Source organism: Mytilus galloprovincialis, chromosome 13 (genome assembly GCF_965363235.1).
Source record: "Mytilus galloprovincialis chromosome 13, xbMytGall1.hap1.1, whole genome shotgun sequence".
NCBI classification, from domain to species: Eukaryota; Metazoa; Mollusca; class Bivalvia; order Mytilida; family Mytilidae; genus Mytilus; species Mytilus galloprovincialis.
The window spans coordinates 23,162,518-23,182,104 of NC_134850.1; the positions used below are offsets into that span (position 1 = coordinate 23,162,518).

General features: G+C 31.8%; 1 long non-coding RNA gene across 2 annotated transcripts; it reads left to right on the plus strand.

Moving 5' to 3' along the window:
• Positions 1-5,814: 5,814 nt before the first annotated feature.
• LOC143055967 (uncharacterized) lies at positions 5,815-12,207 on the plus strand. Of its 2 annotated transcripts, XR_012972182.1 has the most exons (4): positions 5,815-6,166; positions 7,190-7,357; positions 8,039-8,116; positions 9,440-12,207. It is a non-coding gene; the product is annotated as an uncharacterized LOC143055967 (long non-coding RNA). The 2 variants fall into 2 exon arrangements; XR_012972181.1 differs by lacking the exon at positions 5,815-6,166 and having other exon boundaries at positions 6,216-7,357.
• The last annotated feature ends 7,380 nt before the right edge of the window (positions 12,208-19,587 follow it).

Here is a 19,587-nt window from a genome sequence, read left to right on the forward strand (position 1 = left end):
GCACCAACAGCTAGTGTATAGTTCGGTTGGTATAGGCGGATCCAGTGGGGGGGGGGGGGCGTGTCCCCCTCTCGTGGGATTTTTTTTAGTGATTATATACTATATAGGGAATCACTGACTTGAAAGACCCCCACCCACCTTAGGTCAGTCAGCACCCTGTCACGTATTTGTTAAAAAAATATATATATTGCCATTCACTCTAAAAACGAAGCTAAATACTTAAACCCTCTTTTAAGAAAAGTTATATTGTTTCATTTTTACAATTTATTTTCAATAGCTGCAAATGTTAAATAACACCAAGATTAAAAGCGCCGACAGCTAGTGTATAGCTCGGTTGGTATAGGCGGATCCAATTTTCTTTTTGGGGGGGGGAGGGGCGGGCCCGGTCCCCCCGTTTGTGGGATTTTTTTTTTATTGATTATATACCATAAAGGGAATCACTGACTGGAGATACCCCTCACTTTAGTTCAGACAGCACCCTGTCATGTATTTGTTTAAAAAAAAAACTTTAAAAAAAACCAAATATATTGCCATTCACTCTAAAAAAGAAGCTGAATACGTAAATCCTCTTTTAAGAAAAGTAACATTGTTTCATTTTTACAATTTATTTTCAATACTGCAACCAAGATTAAAAGCGCCAACAGCTAGTGTATAGCTCGGTTGGTATATTTAATAGAAAGATATTTGTAAATATGGTAAATAAACTCATCATAAATACCAGGATTGAAATTTTACATTCACGACAGACGGGTATTTCGTCTACAAAAGACTCATCAGTGACGCTCGACTAAAAAATGTTAATAAGGCCAAATGAAACTGACCATTTAACTTAAAAAATGGCGAAGTGCAAACATTTTTTTAGTTTTTCAACGCTATCCTCTTGACCACATAATGTGTTTTCATCAAAATTGGAAATGATAATATTTTATGAAGAAAAATCTTTACCTACGTCGCATTATATATACTAGTATACTAACATATTGTGTTGTAAAATGATGCCCTTTATGGGTTCTTGATTAGATTAATAAAAAATTCTATACTATTAACAAATTCAAAATATACTGCTTTACAAAAAAGTTAAACAACAGATACATTCAAGTCAAATCTATCTTAATTTCTGTCAAGTTTTTCCATTTTCAAGTAAAGAAAATCACGCAATATGGTTCCATTTCTTTCTGTAATAATTAGATCACTTGCATACTTATAACACACACACAGACAATATGTATTGTTTATTTGTTGAAATATATTAAAATATGCGCTGCTGAACTTACATTAGTCAGTATAGTATATAGACGTGTATACCAAAGACAAATTTATACATTCCTGTAGTGTTTGATAATGACCCAGTGACCTACAACTTTTATAATAAATAAACCACATAGGCAACGCTTCTGAATCAGTATAAAAAGTATGAATTATTTGTTAAACTAGTGTAAAATGTGGTGTGAAATAATTGGTAAAGGCAACGATATCCGGCCAATTAAATTGACCCGATGAGCTGACATGATGTTGAATTTATTTTGGAAATATTACACTTAATTTAACCTTACAATTTTTCATTATGTTTGTGTAGTCTATGTATTTGCCATAATCAAAATTGTTTTTTGTTTGTTTTGCAAATAAAGAATCATTATGTTGAATATTTTAATGAGAGAACCTTAAATAATCCATTATTTTCATTTTTGTTCTTAACTGAAAAAAATGGTAATACTAAATCCATTATAGCACAACCAAGTAAAAAAGTGTCCTTTAGTTTATACTTAAATCATAAATGAGATCATAGAACATTTCTAATCCGACAAAATGAAGATTAATAAAAAAATCGTTTAGGAGGGATATGCGTTGTTAAATGCTGTGCAAATGGAATAATTCCCCTATTCAATCATTCTTCTGGCCAATTATTTGAAAAAATGGGGGGGGGGGGGGGGCTTTGATAACTGTTACCCTAGCTTGCCCTACAACATAATACCCCCCCTCCCCCCCCCAAAGAATATAGATTTCGTATTCATATAAGTCTGAAAATCAAACCCAATAGAGTTAGAATTAGATTTTTAGCATGACAAATATTTTCTGTCAATTTACATTTGCACAAGTCTGTCTACATGTTCACCAGTTTTTCAATCATCCACTAGTCTGTTTTTACTTTCACAAGTCTTTCTTATAGCCCCCTAGTCTGTCCATATGATTTTCCACAGTCTGACTATGTCCACAAGTCACTACGTTATTACCGCGGTCTCTATGTGTCCGTCAGTCTGTCTCCGTGTTTACAAATCGATATACATGTTTACCCGCCAGGTTACGTTTCTAACAGTTTGCCTTCATGTCTTACACGTCCACCAGTCTGCTTATATATATATACCAGTCTGGCTACAAGTCTACAAGAATATTATTTGCATCATTGACTAAGTCTGTCTGGATATGTCGTCTGGCGGATTTGCTTGTCTCTCACATTCTGAAGATGATGATATTCCTCGTAGTGAAATCGTTAATACAATGTACCAGTACTTAAGTCTATCAGTGTCCATCTCCATGCAAGACTCGGGGTCTAATGAAGGTTCTAAAACAATTAAAGATTCGTCTATACAGTCCTTCTGAAAGTCTTCTCGGTCAGAAGCAAAATAATGCCCGGTTAGCGCCTCTGGATTTGCCCGGGGCATGTGGAGGATCAGTAGATATCGACACACCAAATTCAGTTATTCGACGAAGAATTTCAACACCTATCTCATTTAACACCAACATTACACAATAATGTCAACATGGAGTCAGTAACTGAGGTAACATTAAGTTAATTTAGAAGTCAATATCTTGTATATTTCTGTATACAAATTATAATGCATATATCACTGTCATGAATCAAGGATTTGTATAGTAATAAGGGTCTTACTATCATCGGAACTTTGTTTTTTTGGTAACACGCCATTATTCCGACAGCCCATTAGTCCGACAGCCCATTGGTCCGACAACCAATTAGTCTGACAACCCAATAGTCCGACAACACATTGCTCCGACAGCCCAATACTCCGACAACCTATAATTCCGACACTTATCAAGTCAAGTATCAGGATATCAGGGTAAAATAAAATTTGTCTGTCTGTATTATTACGTTTATATTTGTAATAACATATTTTAAGAAATAACTCCGTATATATAATACAAGGCTAAGGTAGTTCGTATACTTTCAATGTTAATTCTCAATTCGAAATCTGTATATAGAATAAAACAGAAAATAATATTTTATTTTCCAAATTAAAGGATCTATGTAAATCAAGAACAAGCATTGATGGCGCGAGCTACTGATGATACCCTGCCCAAAGAGTTCGGTAGATAGAAAGTTTTTGAGTTGTGAATCTGAAAAAGCATTACACAGTATATAACTGACTTATATAAACCTTGAAGCTAAATATCAGAAATCATGGTATTGTAGTACCTGAGACTTGGCTGTCATGTAATGAGTAATGAGTTTGAAAAAGCATCACACGATATAACTGTCTTCAATAAACCTTTCAGAAATCCTTGTAATGTAGTTCATGAAAAAGATGCAACGAAAATAGTTATGGGACGGGCGGCGAACTGACGGATGGACGGTTGGACGGACGGACAGACAGAGATAAAACAGTATACCCCCACTTTTTCGAAGCGGCGGTCTAATGATTGTGTCAACATTAAGACATTACAATACTAATATGATATAATTATATTTATAGCACTATAAGCCTCAGTCACAATCGGAGCTAATACAAAATATAAAAAAAAAAAATACGTATTAATATCAATTAACAGTCAGTATCCAGACATGTACTACATTATTCAAAAGAACTAACGATATGATCCTCATTTTTTTCTCCATAATAGTAAAGTTTTCTCGTGTTCACTTCGAAATTAATCATATTTGTCTAACGTTTTAAAGTTCTGATATGTGCTAGAAATATGGTGAAAGAATTCCTCCCTCAAATTATAATGAAGTGAGCATTCGATTGAAAAATGACGCTCATCCTAAACTTTATCAGCTGTACAATACGATTTTTTGAGTATTTAGCATTTTCAATTCTTTCATGTAATGGAAGAGCACCGATTCTGAATTAACATATAAATTACCTTTCTTAAAATCAATGATATCTAAATATGTTTCTTCGTGAAACCAATTTTTAAATGAAAAATAAGTTTCCCACAAAACACATATTACTAAGTTTTTACAATTAAACAATTTGACAAAGACACAAGGACAAGAATGTCACACATTGTCTTATTCTACTAGTTTGTTATTGTCTTTTATACTGCACTCGTTCTACTTGAGCAGTCAAAATGCGTTGACTGTATATTTCTATGACATATATACAGTCACTGACCCGATATCACTTTTCCTTATGCATATTTAGATACAAATTGCCGAAATATTCATGTCCGTCATATTTGTTTTTCGTAATAAGTTTTGTTGAAAATCATCAGTCCTGCATCTCCACCAATCATTAACAAAGAGGCATATCTTTCTAGAATTTAAAATAATCTTAGGATACAACATCGGTCTCCCAACAAAATATTGAGTGTCATCTCTCGGATTATGTCTGAACGATCGCTATTAGAAGTGCTACATGTACTGTCTCCGTATTTCGTGGATTCACATTCCCGAACATGATACCGTATTCATGATTGATCATGATTGGAATTGCTCATCTTTTCTGAGAACATATTTCGTCCTATTTGTCTTCTTATTTTTTAGGTTCTGGGTACGTATTTGTCTCTTTGTTTTTCTTATTTTGACTGACGCTACTTTATCTCATTATTTCTGCAACAAAATAAATTTAAATAAAACTCAGATGAGTGATACAAGGAGAGAAAGTGTTGCGACCAAAGAGGGCGGGTAGTGTTTTCCAACTCCGATGTATTATTTATTTATGTAGTTCATAGTGGGGGAACCTCACTCCCCTGATACGCAAAAAGGGGGATTCGAAGATCTAGTGAAAAGAAGGAAGATCAAGACACACCTGCAAGAAATAGCGAGCTAGAACAGCACAGACTGATAGTAGACACACAAACAACGAAATATAAAGATAAATAAAGTAACTAGACACGCAAAACGAAAGAGGGGCGAGGTTAAGGACTGAGCAGTTGCTATAATCATGTGTATCAACTCCAATAAACTGTGACAAAATTAATGTCCGCATGCAAAAAAAAATTGGAATCAAAACGGACAACCACAAATATCAGAGAGCGGAGTTGGTTTTTTTTTTTAGAGAAAATTTATCCATACACTAAGAAAAACGCATATTGTCGGAATAATGGGCTGTCGGAGTAATGGGTTGTCGTAATAATGGGCTGTCAGAATAGTACATGTTGTCGGAGTATTGGGCTGTCCGAATAATGGTTGTCAGACTAATGGGATGTCACCATTTTTTTTACCCTCCCCCTTTTTTCCAATATCCGTTATTTTTTCGTTTTCTATTTTAAAATTCACTCTCTTTAGTAATATATCCGTGACCGCTGTGGATAGTAAACTTGGAATTGATAGTAAATAGCAAAATCAAGTAATTTGTAGTGTATTTATGTTCCTATGACACGTACAGACAAAGGCGAAAAAAATTAATAATACGATTTCAAGTGAGAAAACGAAAATATAACAGATTTTGGAAAAAAAGGGTAGGGTAAAAAAAAATGTCCTGTACCCAAGTACCTATGCTTACTATTAAAGCAATAATTTGAGAAATATATATTAAGGGTTATACTAATATGTGAATATTATGAGTCCAGGTAACTCGATCAACTTGATTTGAAATTTGTACGTATGAAAAATTATATTTATTATCTGGTCATGTCCCGCGTTTTTTTGTAATGTTGTTATAATAACAGTGTAAGTTAAGACCAAAAAGCAGACCAGGCAAATACTTTATTATCTTTACTAGTTAATTTCTGGAGATCATGTGTCTGTCATTTATTCTGTTATTCACATCTTTTAAACAATTATATTATATACGCATCATATCAATCTATCAATTAGGATACATTATTTTATTTGGCTTAATAACATATTATTGGTATTTAGTGCGACCGTGCACCTTTCGGTTGTCTCGAGTGTTTTCTATTATAGCAATGTTTAAGTCGTCATGTTGCGGGATTTTCAAATCCCAAAAGAAGAACACACTTCAAATTCAACAGGATTTTCGATTTGGTAACCGCATTACTTTAATATAGATAATTATATATTACATAACCTTACACAATCAATTTACTTTTTATGATTAATCTGATATGCATGCCCAATATATTTTATTCCCAAAACCTTATTTAAAAAGGAGGGGACATGGTCAAAGTGTCGTGCAAACCCAATTATTGTTTATTGTCACGGAATAATTACAAACTGTGCTATAGTTTTTAAGATTATTGGATAATTGACTTGTTCTATAGGTACATGTACCTTACTTACCCAGGTGACACATCAGTTGTACCCTTGATATTGGTATAAATTCAAATCACAGGCACTTGTTTCTATCCATTTGAAGACCCACTATTAACGTATATATTTACCAGAAATAATGGTTTTAAGCGGAGAGGTGAAAAAATTAGTTGTGTACCTTCTCGAAAATATCACGGAAAATATACGTTGATAGTGGGTCTTCCAATGGATAGAAACAAGTGCCTGTGATTCAAATGCTTATTGATATATTAAAAGAAGATGTTGTATGATTGCCAATGAGACAGCTGTCCACAAGAGACCAAAATGACACAGACATTAACAACTATAGGTCACTGTACAGCCTTCAACAATGAGCATAGCCCATACCGCAAAGGCCCCGATATGACAATGTAAAACAATTCAAACGAGAAAACTAAGATACATGTATATGTACATTGTACATGTTGTATACGAAGATTAATTAGATTAAAGTAAACAATGTGGTATGTTTCCAAAATAAATGCTATCCGCTAAAGACCAACTGATGTTGATCCAATTACTAGCCAAACAAATGATACATACATGTAGGTTACCATACTTCCTTCATTTATATTATGATTATTGAGTATTTTTTTGGAAACATTTCAAACCTTTACATGCTGTTTATATACATGTTACTACAGTTCAGCGACTCAAGTTTAAAAGGCATTTATATAAAAGAATTTAAACTTAATATCATTTTGTATGAACATCATGTTGAATATTTACATTTTCTCAAAAAGTTTTTATTTTACTTAGCTAATAAAGAAGATGATGGATTCCCAAACAGAAATCTTGATGACAGTGAAAAAATTGAAGAATTGCACCAATTGTTACAGAGAATCGATTTCAAGCAGAAACAGATGCTCAAAAATAAGGGAATACAACAGCCATCCATGTTCCTTCACATATCATTTGCATATAAAGGTATATATTGTATATATATATATTTTGTCTACATTTTCTGAATTTATGATTTTAAAAATCTTTCAAAAGATATAAATGTACATTGTAAGTCATGTAATTCAAATAGAGATGTGCCATTGTCTTTGATAAAAGATAGAGTTACATGTATGCCTTTTTAGTATTATCAGCTTATATACTTACTTAGCCTTGTTAAAATCTATAAATATACCTTATGTATATATATTACATGTATGTTGAAATGTCTGTCAGAATATATACATACAATGTGTATACATGTTTATATATAAAAAAGTGATGCATTGAAACCGTTATTATCTTTTAATAATTTTCTTATATGTTACCAGCATACGGACTTTACTTAACTTTTTCTTATATATATATATATATATACAACTCGTCTAAACATCAACCTAACAATGTTAGATCTGTAAATTTGCTTTCACAAATTTTTGGTTCGTCCCTCGCCGGGATTCGAACCCATGCTACTGTGATATCGTGACACCAAATCGCCTGCAATGGAGCCGTCCCGCTAGACATATATATATATATTGAGTATTGGGAATCCTGTACACCCTTTCCTTAGACCAAGTTTATCAAATATAATATGAATGTTTAAATTCAACTAATTATCTCCTGGCAATACACATTTATTTTAGGAACTTTTTATGTTTTATTTTGCAGTAAGCAGCTGTTTGTGATGCTTATAGGCATAAACAATCTAGTCTGGACATGTAAAACAGCAGCTGGTTCTATTTTGAAGTAAGCTATTTGGTGATTACATTAATTTGACATGACCAGACCAAGTCTTGGGATAAATTAATAGTACTCATTGTCATGATTGTACTAGCTTTTTATTGTTTTATATATTTTATGGAAAATACTGTTAGTTGAGGCCTGCAAAAATTAATTTATAAGGAGATGAAGTGTGGTTGCCAATGAGAGTAGAGACATCTAACAAATAGCATGAATAGAGTCATGGAGGATTGAAATCATACTCATTTTTATTAGAGTGTTACAAAATAATTGCAGGAAAAAAAAAACAACAACAAAAATCAAAATAACTGTGTATTTAGTAGGATTAGCCAAATCAAACAATAACTGACTTAAATCTTGTTTGAAATTTTCACATTTCTATTGATTAAATATTATTTTATAGATCAAATAATAAATAGATAAAAGGGCAGTAATCCAGTCTCAGATTTTTGTTTTGGTTATATTGTATACAGCTGATTGTATTTTAATACTATTTACAAATACTTCTTTTATGTCAAAAGAAAAAAAAAATTGCTGTACCTGATATTGTGATTTATATTGAAATTGATAAAGACAACAAACTCAATAATGAGCTATTCCAATATCAATCTCCCTAGGGAAAAAAGGGGATGCTACCTAATTTTAGACCTCCATAGTGCCCATAGACACATCAAACACTTGCCAAAATATAAGCCTGAATCCCTGAGGGGATCACGCATCAAATTATAAAAGTTGTATATATTCTACACCGTGAATAAGACCAAACAATGATAGAAGGAGTTAGTTTTAAAATATAATTGAAAAACTAAACTGATACAAATCAATAATTTTTTTGATGTTGATAAATAAATCACAATGTGTAATAGTTGTAATAAATTGTTATGCCAGCCTACAAAAGTAGAAGGGGTTTATGTTTAATGAACCATGCTTTTGTTTGTTTATTCTTTCATCTGTTCTGCTTTAGGTTCAAGTTTTGGTAAAAGTTTTTGGTCAGGATAGTTGTTAATGATGTTAACGACCAATCAACTTAAAAATAAATATACATGTGCCTTATGTTATGATCTTTCTAAGGATAAATTAATGGTTTGACCCCAATTTCATGGTCCATTGAAAATAGAAAATTTATCACAACTTCTAGCTATTCTTTTTATAGAGTTATTCCACGAGATATTTTTGGGTCACTCATTAGAATATCTTTTAAATATATGATTTTGATTACAACTGCATTAAGATAGAATAATTGCATGCAGAAAATTATTGCTTTTGTCACATATATATCACTTGTCAATTTAATAAAATTAAACATTTTTTTTTATTACTTTATTACAGAAGCTACAAAATAGAGCTAAGGCCCTTTAAGCCAAGAAACTGCCAGTGTCAGAAAAGGACAAACTTAGAAAGGCCATGCAAATTGATTTAATGTCAAGTTGGGACAGTGATTCTGTAGATAAACTCGCCTGATCACAACTGGGATTTGACTGTCACAAGATTTTAAATCTTACATGGATAAACTAAAGTCATTTACTAGACTGTAAATACCAGAGACAGCTGAATGCACAAGGCAAAGAGCTGAGGTCCAAGTAAATCGGAGAGGCCTTGTCACAAGAAATGTACAGAACTTGCATGGATTTTTACTTAAGGGCATATGACAAAAAATTGAGAGATATCAATAAAAATTTCTTTAAATTTTAATAAGGACCAATTCAAAGGTACACTTTTGGAATTTGCAAGAACAAAAATACCTTCATGTTTACTTTTGAATTATAGTTGACAGTTTTCAGTTTAAGGGGGAACCCTTAAAATGAAGTGGTTTGGTTTATTGAATTTGATTATTTTTTAAAGTAAAAAAATGAATTACTGCTCTTTTATTTCAACATTTGCATTTTCTATTAAAATTATTTACAAGTGCAGCATATCGGTGACATCAGATTATGTTATTGTGTTTGGTTAAGCTACATATTTCTTTTTACTTAAACTTTCTGTTGCCTTTTCTAATTAATTAAATGCTGAATAATAATTTGAGTGTGGCTCATTTCAGTGTCTTGTATTTGCTGTCAAGATTTTTCCTGTAAGATTTCACATTATTTATAATCGCTTGGTCAAAGGGAGATAACTATTTGAATCTTCACATTAGATAATCTGTGGAGAGGATTATGTAAAATGTAAATAGTTGAAAATTAATTTTATGGTTCAATAAAATCAAAATAAGTTATTGCCATTCATTATAAATTTCTATCAAAAATAAGGCTCAAAGAATTTTTTTATTTTATTTATATAAATAATAACAAAGTACACACATCATGCACATGTTGACTTCATAAAATTTGTAAACAAATAAAATTGAAAATAAAACTAAAAATTTTAACTAATCAGGAGACAGTCAATACACCAAATATATTTATAAACTTATTATTTTCTTCAATTGTCCAAGTACATTCAATATTGATAATTTTTTGCTTGACATTACATAATTTTGTTGATAAAAGTTTATTTGTGTGCTATTTTATTCAATTGTACATATTTGAAGTATTACATTACACCTTATTATTTTTATTCTTGCATACAGCATTTGGAATGAAATTTTAATCAATGCAGGATGTTTTTTTTGTCGAGCCTGCAACTTTTGTTGCAGAAAGCTCGACATAGGGATAGTGATCGGGCTGCGGCGTTAGCTAACTTTTTAAAAGCTTAATATTTTAGAAGGTGGAAGACCTGGATGCTTCATACTTTGTATATAGATGCCTCATGTTACGAAGTTTCCGTCAGTCACATGTCAAATGTCCTTGACCTCATTTTCATGGTTCAGTGACCACTTGAAAAAAATGATCAGAGTTTTTGTAATGTTGAATTCTCTCTTATTATAAGTAATAGAATAATTATATTTGGTATGTGCGTACCTTGCAAGGTCCTCATGCCCGTCAGACGGTTTTCACTTGACCTGACCTCATTTCATGGATCAGTGAACAAGGTTAAGTTTTGGTGGTCAAGTCCATATCTCAGATACTATAAGCAATAGGGCTAGTATATTTGGTGTATGGAAGGACTGTAAGGTGTACATGTCCAACTGGCAGGTGTCATCTGACCTTGACCTCATTTTCATGGTTCAGTGGTTATAGTTAAGTTTTTGTGTTTTGGTCTGTTTTTCTTATACTTTATGCAATAGATCTACTATATTTGTTGTATGGAATGATTGTAAGGTGTACATGTCTAGCGAGCAGATGTCATCTGACCTTGACCTCATTTTCATGGTTGAGTGGTCAAAGTTAAGTTTTTGAGTTTTGGTCTTTTTATCTAATACTATATGCCATAGGTCAACTATATTTGGTGTATGGAAATATTTTATGATCTATATGTCAGTCGCGCAGGTTTTATTTGACCTCGACCTCATTTTCACGGTTCATTGCTCAGTGTTAAGTTCTTGTGTTTTGGTCTATTTTTTTAAAACTAAGTAATAGGTCAACTATATTTGTTGTATGGAAGCTTTGTTAGCTGTACATGTCTGTCTGGCATGGTTCATCTGACCTTGACCTCATTTTCATGGTTCATTGCTCTTTGTTTAGTTATCTTGGTTAATGTTAAGTTTATGTGGCAGTTTTTAATAAAGCTTTATACTTAGGACTATCAACATAATATCAATGATAAGTAAAGAAGGCGAGACATTTCAGTGTGTGCACTCTTGTGAATTTACGAATTATGTTAATCATGTAAATAATGTTATGTTTTTTGTTTTTTGCTTTTTGAAGTTTTTAAAATTGACAAATAATGCTAGCAGGGGAGATTATTCATTTAATATTTATGATGCCAAACTTGAAATTTAGAGGTGCCTATGTTTGCTATTTGTTATAACCCAATTGTTATGATTCTTAAATAATCTATACAAGTAAGCATGTTAATTTGTCAATAACAATTATTTTATTAATTAGTTTGAATTTGATGAGGTTCTTTGATGTAGAACTTGACTTTTTTTAAACAAAAGTGTTTTTTTATTTGTTTTAAATGTTTTTAAAATTGTATAACAAACTTTTTGACATTTTATTTTAATTTATCACCAAAACAACTCTAATTTGTCAGTATCTGAATAAAATTAATTTGTTAGATACTTTGTTTCTTTTATTGAAGTATATACAAAGGGAGATAACTCAAAGTTTTTTTTTTTTATTATTCTGACCCGATTAGAAGTGATGAAAATAACTATATTGCCCAAGACAGGATGACAATAAGAAAATGCTAGAAATTGTTGTGTATGGTTATGCTTTGTCCAAAAGTTTTTGTTATCTCCTGTATTGTATATTGCTGCCATTGTCAAAATCCAAATCACACATAGATAGCCTTGTCCTATAGTTTATATCTGGTGTTTGTGTTTTTTGTATGTCTTAGATTCTAACTCTTCAAGTTCTTATATAAATTCAGATGCATTGCCATTCTTTACATATAGGTAAAGGCATATTTACAAAATGGTATTGAGCTTTGCAAATGAGTGACATGTATTCGTTGGATTATTGTTTAAGTTTCATCTTAAAAATAGTCTTCAATGTTACTGACAAATTATACATTTGCACATTGCCATTTGAAACCACAAATATTATTCTACTGTAAATACACAGAGCAGCAATCCATGCCTTTCAAGTCTAATACTTTGTAAACATGGATCAGAAAAGTTGGAGGATCAATTTTATATGTACAGTAGCTACAAAGTTATCACCATTAAAAATTCCTGTTTTTCCTAATTTTTGTTTTTTTATTTAATTAGATATTTCCAAACCAGATATTTGGGTTAAAGTAAAAACAAATCCCCAACATCCCTTTTCCAAAAAAAAAATTGTTTAAAAGCAGAGGGAAAAATTCTGCCTTTTCTTTATTATTCATTTGCACTATTGTTTTGTAAGTAGTTATACAGGATTATATTGACTTTAAATTGCATTAAATTTGATGGAAGTTCTAATTTAAATAAGTCATAAACAAGAAATTTATTTGAATTTACATGTAATTAAATTACATAATTAATTAAATTTAATTTATATTTAAAATTCTTTAAATTTGAAATTTATTGAAATTTAATTTATATTAAAAGATCTTTAAATCTCAAATTTATTCAAATTTAAATTATATCAAAACTTCTTTAAATTTGAAATTTATTCAAATTTAATTTACATAAACATTTCTTTAAATTAGAAATTTATTCAAATTTAGTCTATACTTAAATTCTTTAAATTTGAAATTTATTTAGATTTAAAAATACCTTTAAACTAGGTTGAAATTTGGGAATTTATTTGCAATATTAAATTTAGTTTAAATCTATATTAAATTAGAAATTTTCCAGCAAAGTAAATGCATAATATTTTTTGTAATTTGAAATTTAATATGCATAACATATGCATTTAATTTTATATTAAATGCATCATTTCATGCAGTGTCTGTTCAAAAGTTACGACAATAGATATCTCAAATCTGTTAAATGATAAATGATCTACAGTTGAAGGACAACATTATAGGAAAAGAATTGGACATTTTCAAAGTTCACCAAGGTCACAATTAATCATCAAATATATGATGCAATACCAAACTTAAGAACCGGAAGTCGTAGAGACATGGGACTACCACTATTCAACTCAGGACCACTTGACCTTTCAAATATCACAAGGTCAAGGTCATAGTATACTGTGAAGGTCAAGGTGAAATTTCATCATGACCTGACATTGACCTCAAATTGAAGGTCTTGAATTACTGATCATCTTTGCAGTTTATAGTAGGTTGATATCTGCTACCTTTTAAAAGATATACACAAAATACTATACTTTTAAGAATCATCCCGTTGTAACTTTTGAACAGACAGTCGGACTTTTTTGGACTTATCATATAAAATGTAGAGCTCGTCGAGAGGAACATTTTATACGCTGTATGTATGCAGCAAAGTCTTACCGTTTTCCTAATATGTAAGCTTGAAATTGCAGCGTAATTTTTTTTTGCACTCGGTGACCTTTGACCTTGAATGCATATTAAAGGTCACATGAATTAAAGATTATTGGTGAAGGTTCCAAGTCTCTGCGACTTCCGGTTCTGGAAATAAAAAATTTCTAAAATTGTTTACAATTTTTCAATGGGAATAACTCCTTATAAGGGTTAATAACAAAATGAATGTATATGTTCATTAACATTACCATCTGTTCCTGTACATGTTGCCGTTTTCAAATCGATTCTATCTCTAGTACTTTTTGAGAAAAATGCAAAGGAAAGAAATTGTTTCAAGGGGATATAACTCTCATAGGGGACGATGAAATTCTATTCAGCCTCATATGGTAATACATAATGATGAGATGTACCTTTTGTCCAAATAAGGTAATGATATCTTTAAAAACAACGAGGGGGGCCATGTGGAAAAAAAATCAATAAAAGGAAGATAACTTCTTAAGGGGATGATGAAATCCTACAAAAGTTCATCAGGTAACAGTTCATGATGAGGTCTATCGATGGTTTAAATTTGGTTTTGATAACTCCAATAGAAGCGGTAGGAGGGCGTGCCAAACAAATGCTGGAAGAAAAAAAAAAAAAAACTAGTATCTCAATTGTTTGTAAAACAATTGAAAGGTCTTTCCTGTAAAAGTGATGTTTTCGTAATGTACCTTGTATGACCTTTCGTTTGATATACGACAAGCATACCTTCTGAAACTTTCCACTTTTAAAACTTAATGACCTCATCCGCCTACATTTTTGAGATCGGAATTATGATATAAATAACATAGAGTAGATGAGCTTTCATTTGATATGCAACAACTTTATGTTCTAGAAACTTTTGATTTTTGCACTTAATAACCCTATCCAACTAATTTTTGGAGGTCGGGAATTTGATATTTCAAATGTACACATCATGACCTTTCATTTGATATACAACAACCCTACCTTAAAAGAACATTTATTTTTTGCACTCAATGACCCGATCCAACCCATTTTTGGGAGACGTCAATTTGAAATTTGAAATGTACGCTTTATGTTCTTTCATTTGCTATGCGACAACCCTACCATCTGAGAAATTTGAATGTTTGCACTAAATGACCCCACCCGTCCCCCTGGGATGAAAAGGGGGTTTAAAATTTTCTTTTTTAAGTAGAGTTTATTAAGACCTTCAATTTGATATATCAGATGACCCCATTTGACAAAGTGCAAATAATGATGCAATATCAACTATATAAATAGAAGTTATGAAACTTACAAAGCCAATGCAAAACTTGAAAATTTCAAATTGATTTTTTGGTGTTTTTTTCCATGGAATGTTTTTGGTATTTCATCAAACATATAACTATGTCAACCTCTTCAATTTCTAAAACATTTTAAGTGGTAAGCTCTTGATGATTCAAAAATACATGCCTCGGCTCGCAAAACTTCAAACTGCATTATCTCTAAACCGACAATAGATATCTCAAATCTGTTAAATGATAAATGATCTAAAGTTGAAGGATAACATTATAGAAAAAGAATTGGGACAATTTCAAAGTTCACCAAGGTCACAATTAATCATCAAATATATGATGCAATATCAAACTTGAGAACCGGAAGTCGTTGAGACATGGGACTATCACCATTCAACTCTAGACCACTTGAACTTTCAAATATCACAAGGTCAAGGTCATAGTATAATGTGAAGGTCAAGGTGAAATTTCATCATGACCTGACATTGACCTAAAATTGAAGGCCTTGAATTACTGATCATCTTTGCAGTTTATAGTAGGTTGATATCTGTTACCTTTAAAAAGATATACACAAAATACTATATTTTTAAGAATCATCCCGTTGTAACTTTTGAACAGACGGTTGGACATTTTTGGGCTTATTATATAAAATGTAGAACTTGTCGAGAGGAACATTTTATACGCTGTATGTATGCAGCAAAGTCTTATCGTTTTCCTAATATGTAAGCTTGAAATTGCAGCATAATTTTATTTTGCACTCAGTGACCTTTGACCTTGGGTGCAAATTAAAGGTCACATGATCTTAAGATTATTGGTATAGGTCCCAAGTCTTTACGACTTTCGGTTCTCGAGATACAATTTTTCAAACATTGTGTATATTTTTTCAAGGGAAATAACTCCTTATAAGGGTTAATAACAAAATGATTGTATATGTTTGATATCATTGCCATCTGGTCTTGTACATGTTGCCGTTTTCAAATCGATTCTATCTTGAATACTTTTTGAGAAAAATGTAAAAGAAAGAAATTGCTTCAAGGGGACGTAACTCTCATAGGGAATTAAGAAATCCTTAGCAGCCTCATATGGTAACACATCATGATGAGGTCAAACTTTTGTCCAAATAAGGTCATGATATCTTTAAAAACAACGAGGGGGGACCATGTCGAAAAAAACCAATAAAAGGGAGATAACTTCTAAAGGGGATGATGAAATCCTTCACAGCCTCATCTGGTAATACTTCATGATGAGGTCTACCGATGGTCCATATTTGGTCTTGATAACTCCAATAGAAACGAGGAGAGGCCATGTCAAACAAATGCTGGATGAAAAAAAAAAAAAAAAAAAAAAACTAGTATCTCAATTGTTTGTAAAACAATTGAAAGGTCTTTCCTGTAAAAGTGATGTTTTCGTAATGTACTTTGTATGAGCTTTCGTTTGATATACGACAAGCATACCTTCTGAAACTTTTCGCTTTTTTACACTTAATGACCTCATCCGCCTACATTTTTTAGATCGGAAGTATGATATATGCAACACAGGGTAGATGAGCTTTCATTTGATATGCGACAACGCCATGTTCTAAAAAGTTTGATTTTTGCACTTAATAACCTCATCCAACTAATTTTTGGAGGTCGGGAATTTGATATTTCCAATGTACACATCATGACCTTTCATTTAATATACAACAACCCTATCTTAAAAGAAAATTTATTTTTTGCACTCAATGACCCCATCCAACCCATTTTTTGGGAGACGTCAATTTTAAATTTGAAATGTACGCTTTATGTTCTTTCATTTGATATGCGACAACCTTACCATCTGAGAAATTTGAATGTTTGCACTAAATGACCCAACCCGTCCTCCTGGGATGAAAAAGGGGTTTAAAATTTTCATTTTTAAGTAGAGTTCATTAAGACCTTCAATTTGATATATCAGATGACCCCATTTGATAAAGTGCAAAAAATGATGCAATATCAACTATATAAATAGAAGTTATGAAACTTACAAAGTCAATGCAAAACTTGAAAATTTCAAATTGAATTTTTGGCGTTTTTTTCCATGGAATGTTTTTGGTATTTGGTCAAACATAGAACTATGTTAACCTCTTCAATTTCTAAAACATTTTAAGAGGTACGCTCTTGTTGATTCAGAAATACATGCCTCCGCTCGCAAAACTTCAAACTGCATTATCTCTAGAACGACAATAGATATCTCAAATCTGTTAAATGATAAATGATCTACAGTTGAAGGACAACATTATAGAAAAAGAATTGGGACAATTTCAAAGTTCACCAAGGTCACAATTAATCATCAAATATATGATGCAATACCAAACTTAAGAACCGGAAGTCGTAGAGACATGGGACTAGCAACATTCAACTCAGGACCACTTGACCTTTCAAATATCACAAGGTCAAGGTCATAGTATACTGTGAAGGTCAAGGTGAAATTTCATCATGACCTGACATTGACCTCAAATTGAAGGTCTTGAATTACTGATCATCTTTGCAGTTTATAGTAGATTGATATCTGTTACCTTTAAAAAGATATACACACAATACTATACTTTTAAGAATCATCCCGTCGTAACTTTTGAACAGACAGTCGGACACTTTTGAGCTCAGTGTATAAAATGTAGACCTCATAGAGAGGAACATTTTATACGCTGTAAGTATGCAGCAAACTCTTATCGTTTTCTTAATATGCAAGCTTGAAATTGCAGCGTAATTTTTTTTTGCACTTGGTGACCTTTGACCTTGGGTGCAAATTAAAGGTCACATGAACTTAAGATTATTAGTGTAGGTCCCAAGTCTTTACGACTTCCAGTTCTCGAGATACAATTTTTCTAAAATTGGGTATATTTTTTCAAGGGAAATAACTCCTTATAAGGGTTAACAACAAAATGATTGTATATGTTCATTATCATTGCCATCTGGTCTTGTACATGTTGCCGTTTTCAAATCAATTCTATCTTGAATACTTTTTGAGAAAGATGTAAAAGAAAGAAATTGCTTCAAGGGGACGTAACTCTCATAGGGAATAATGAAATCCTTAGCAGCCTCATATGGTAACACATCATGATGAGATCTAACTGTTGTCCAAATAAGGTCATGATATCTTTAAAAACAACGAGGGGGGGGCCATGTCGAAAAAAACCAATAAAAGGGAGATAACTTCTAAAGGGGATGATGAAATCCTACACAGCCTCATCTGGTAATACTTCATGATGAGTTCTACCGATGGTCCATATTTGGTCTTGATAACTCCAATAGAAACGAGGGGAGGCCATGTCAAAGAAATGCTGGATGAAAAAAAAAAAAAAAAAAAAAACTAGTATCTCAATTGTTTGTAAAACAATTGAAAGGTCTTTCCTGTAAAAGTGATGTTTTCGTAATGTACTTTGTACGACCTTTCGTTTGATATACGACAAGCGTATCTTCTGAAACTTTTCGCTTTTTACACTTAATGACCTCATCCGCCTACATTTTTAAGATCCGAAGTATGATATATAATGTAACACAGGGTAGATGAGCTTTCATTTAATATGCGACAACGCCATGTTCTAGAAAGTTTGATTTTTGCACTGAATAACCCCATCTAACTTATTTTTGGAGGTCGGGAATTTGATATTTCAAATGCACACATCATGACCTTTCATTTGATATACAACAACCCTATCGTAAAAGAAAATTTATTTTTTGCACTCAATGACCCGATTCAACCAATTTTTGTGGGACGTCAATTTGAAATTTGAAATGTACGCTTTATGTTCTTTCATTTGATATGCGACAACCTTACCATCTGAGAAATTTGAATTTTTGCACTAAATGACCCCACCCTTCCACCTTGAATGAAAAAGAGGTTTACAATTTTCATTTTTAAGTAGAGTTTATTGAGACCTTCAATTTGATATATCAGATGACCCCATTTGACAAAGTGCAAATAATGATGCAATATCAACTATATAAATAGAAGTTATGAAACTTACAAAGTCAATGCAAAACTTGAAAATTTCTAATTGAATTTTTGGCGTTATTTTCCATGGAATGTTTTTGGTATTTGGGCAAACATATAACTATATTAACCTCTTCAATTTCTTAAACATTTTAAGTGGTAAGCTCTTGTTGATTCAGAAATACATGCTTCCGCTCGCAAAACTTCAAACTGCATTATCTCTAAAACGACAATAGATATCTCAAATCTGTTAAATGATAAATGATCTACAATAGAAAGACAACATTATAGAAAAGAATTGGGACAATTTCGAAGTTCACCAAGGTCACAATTAATCAT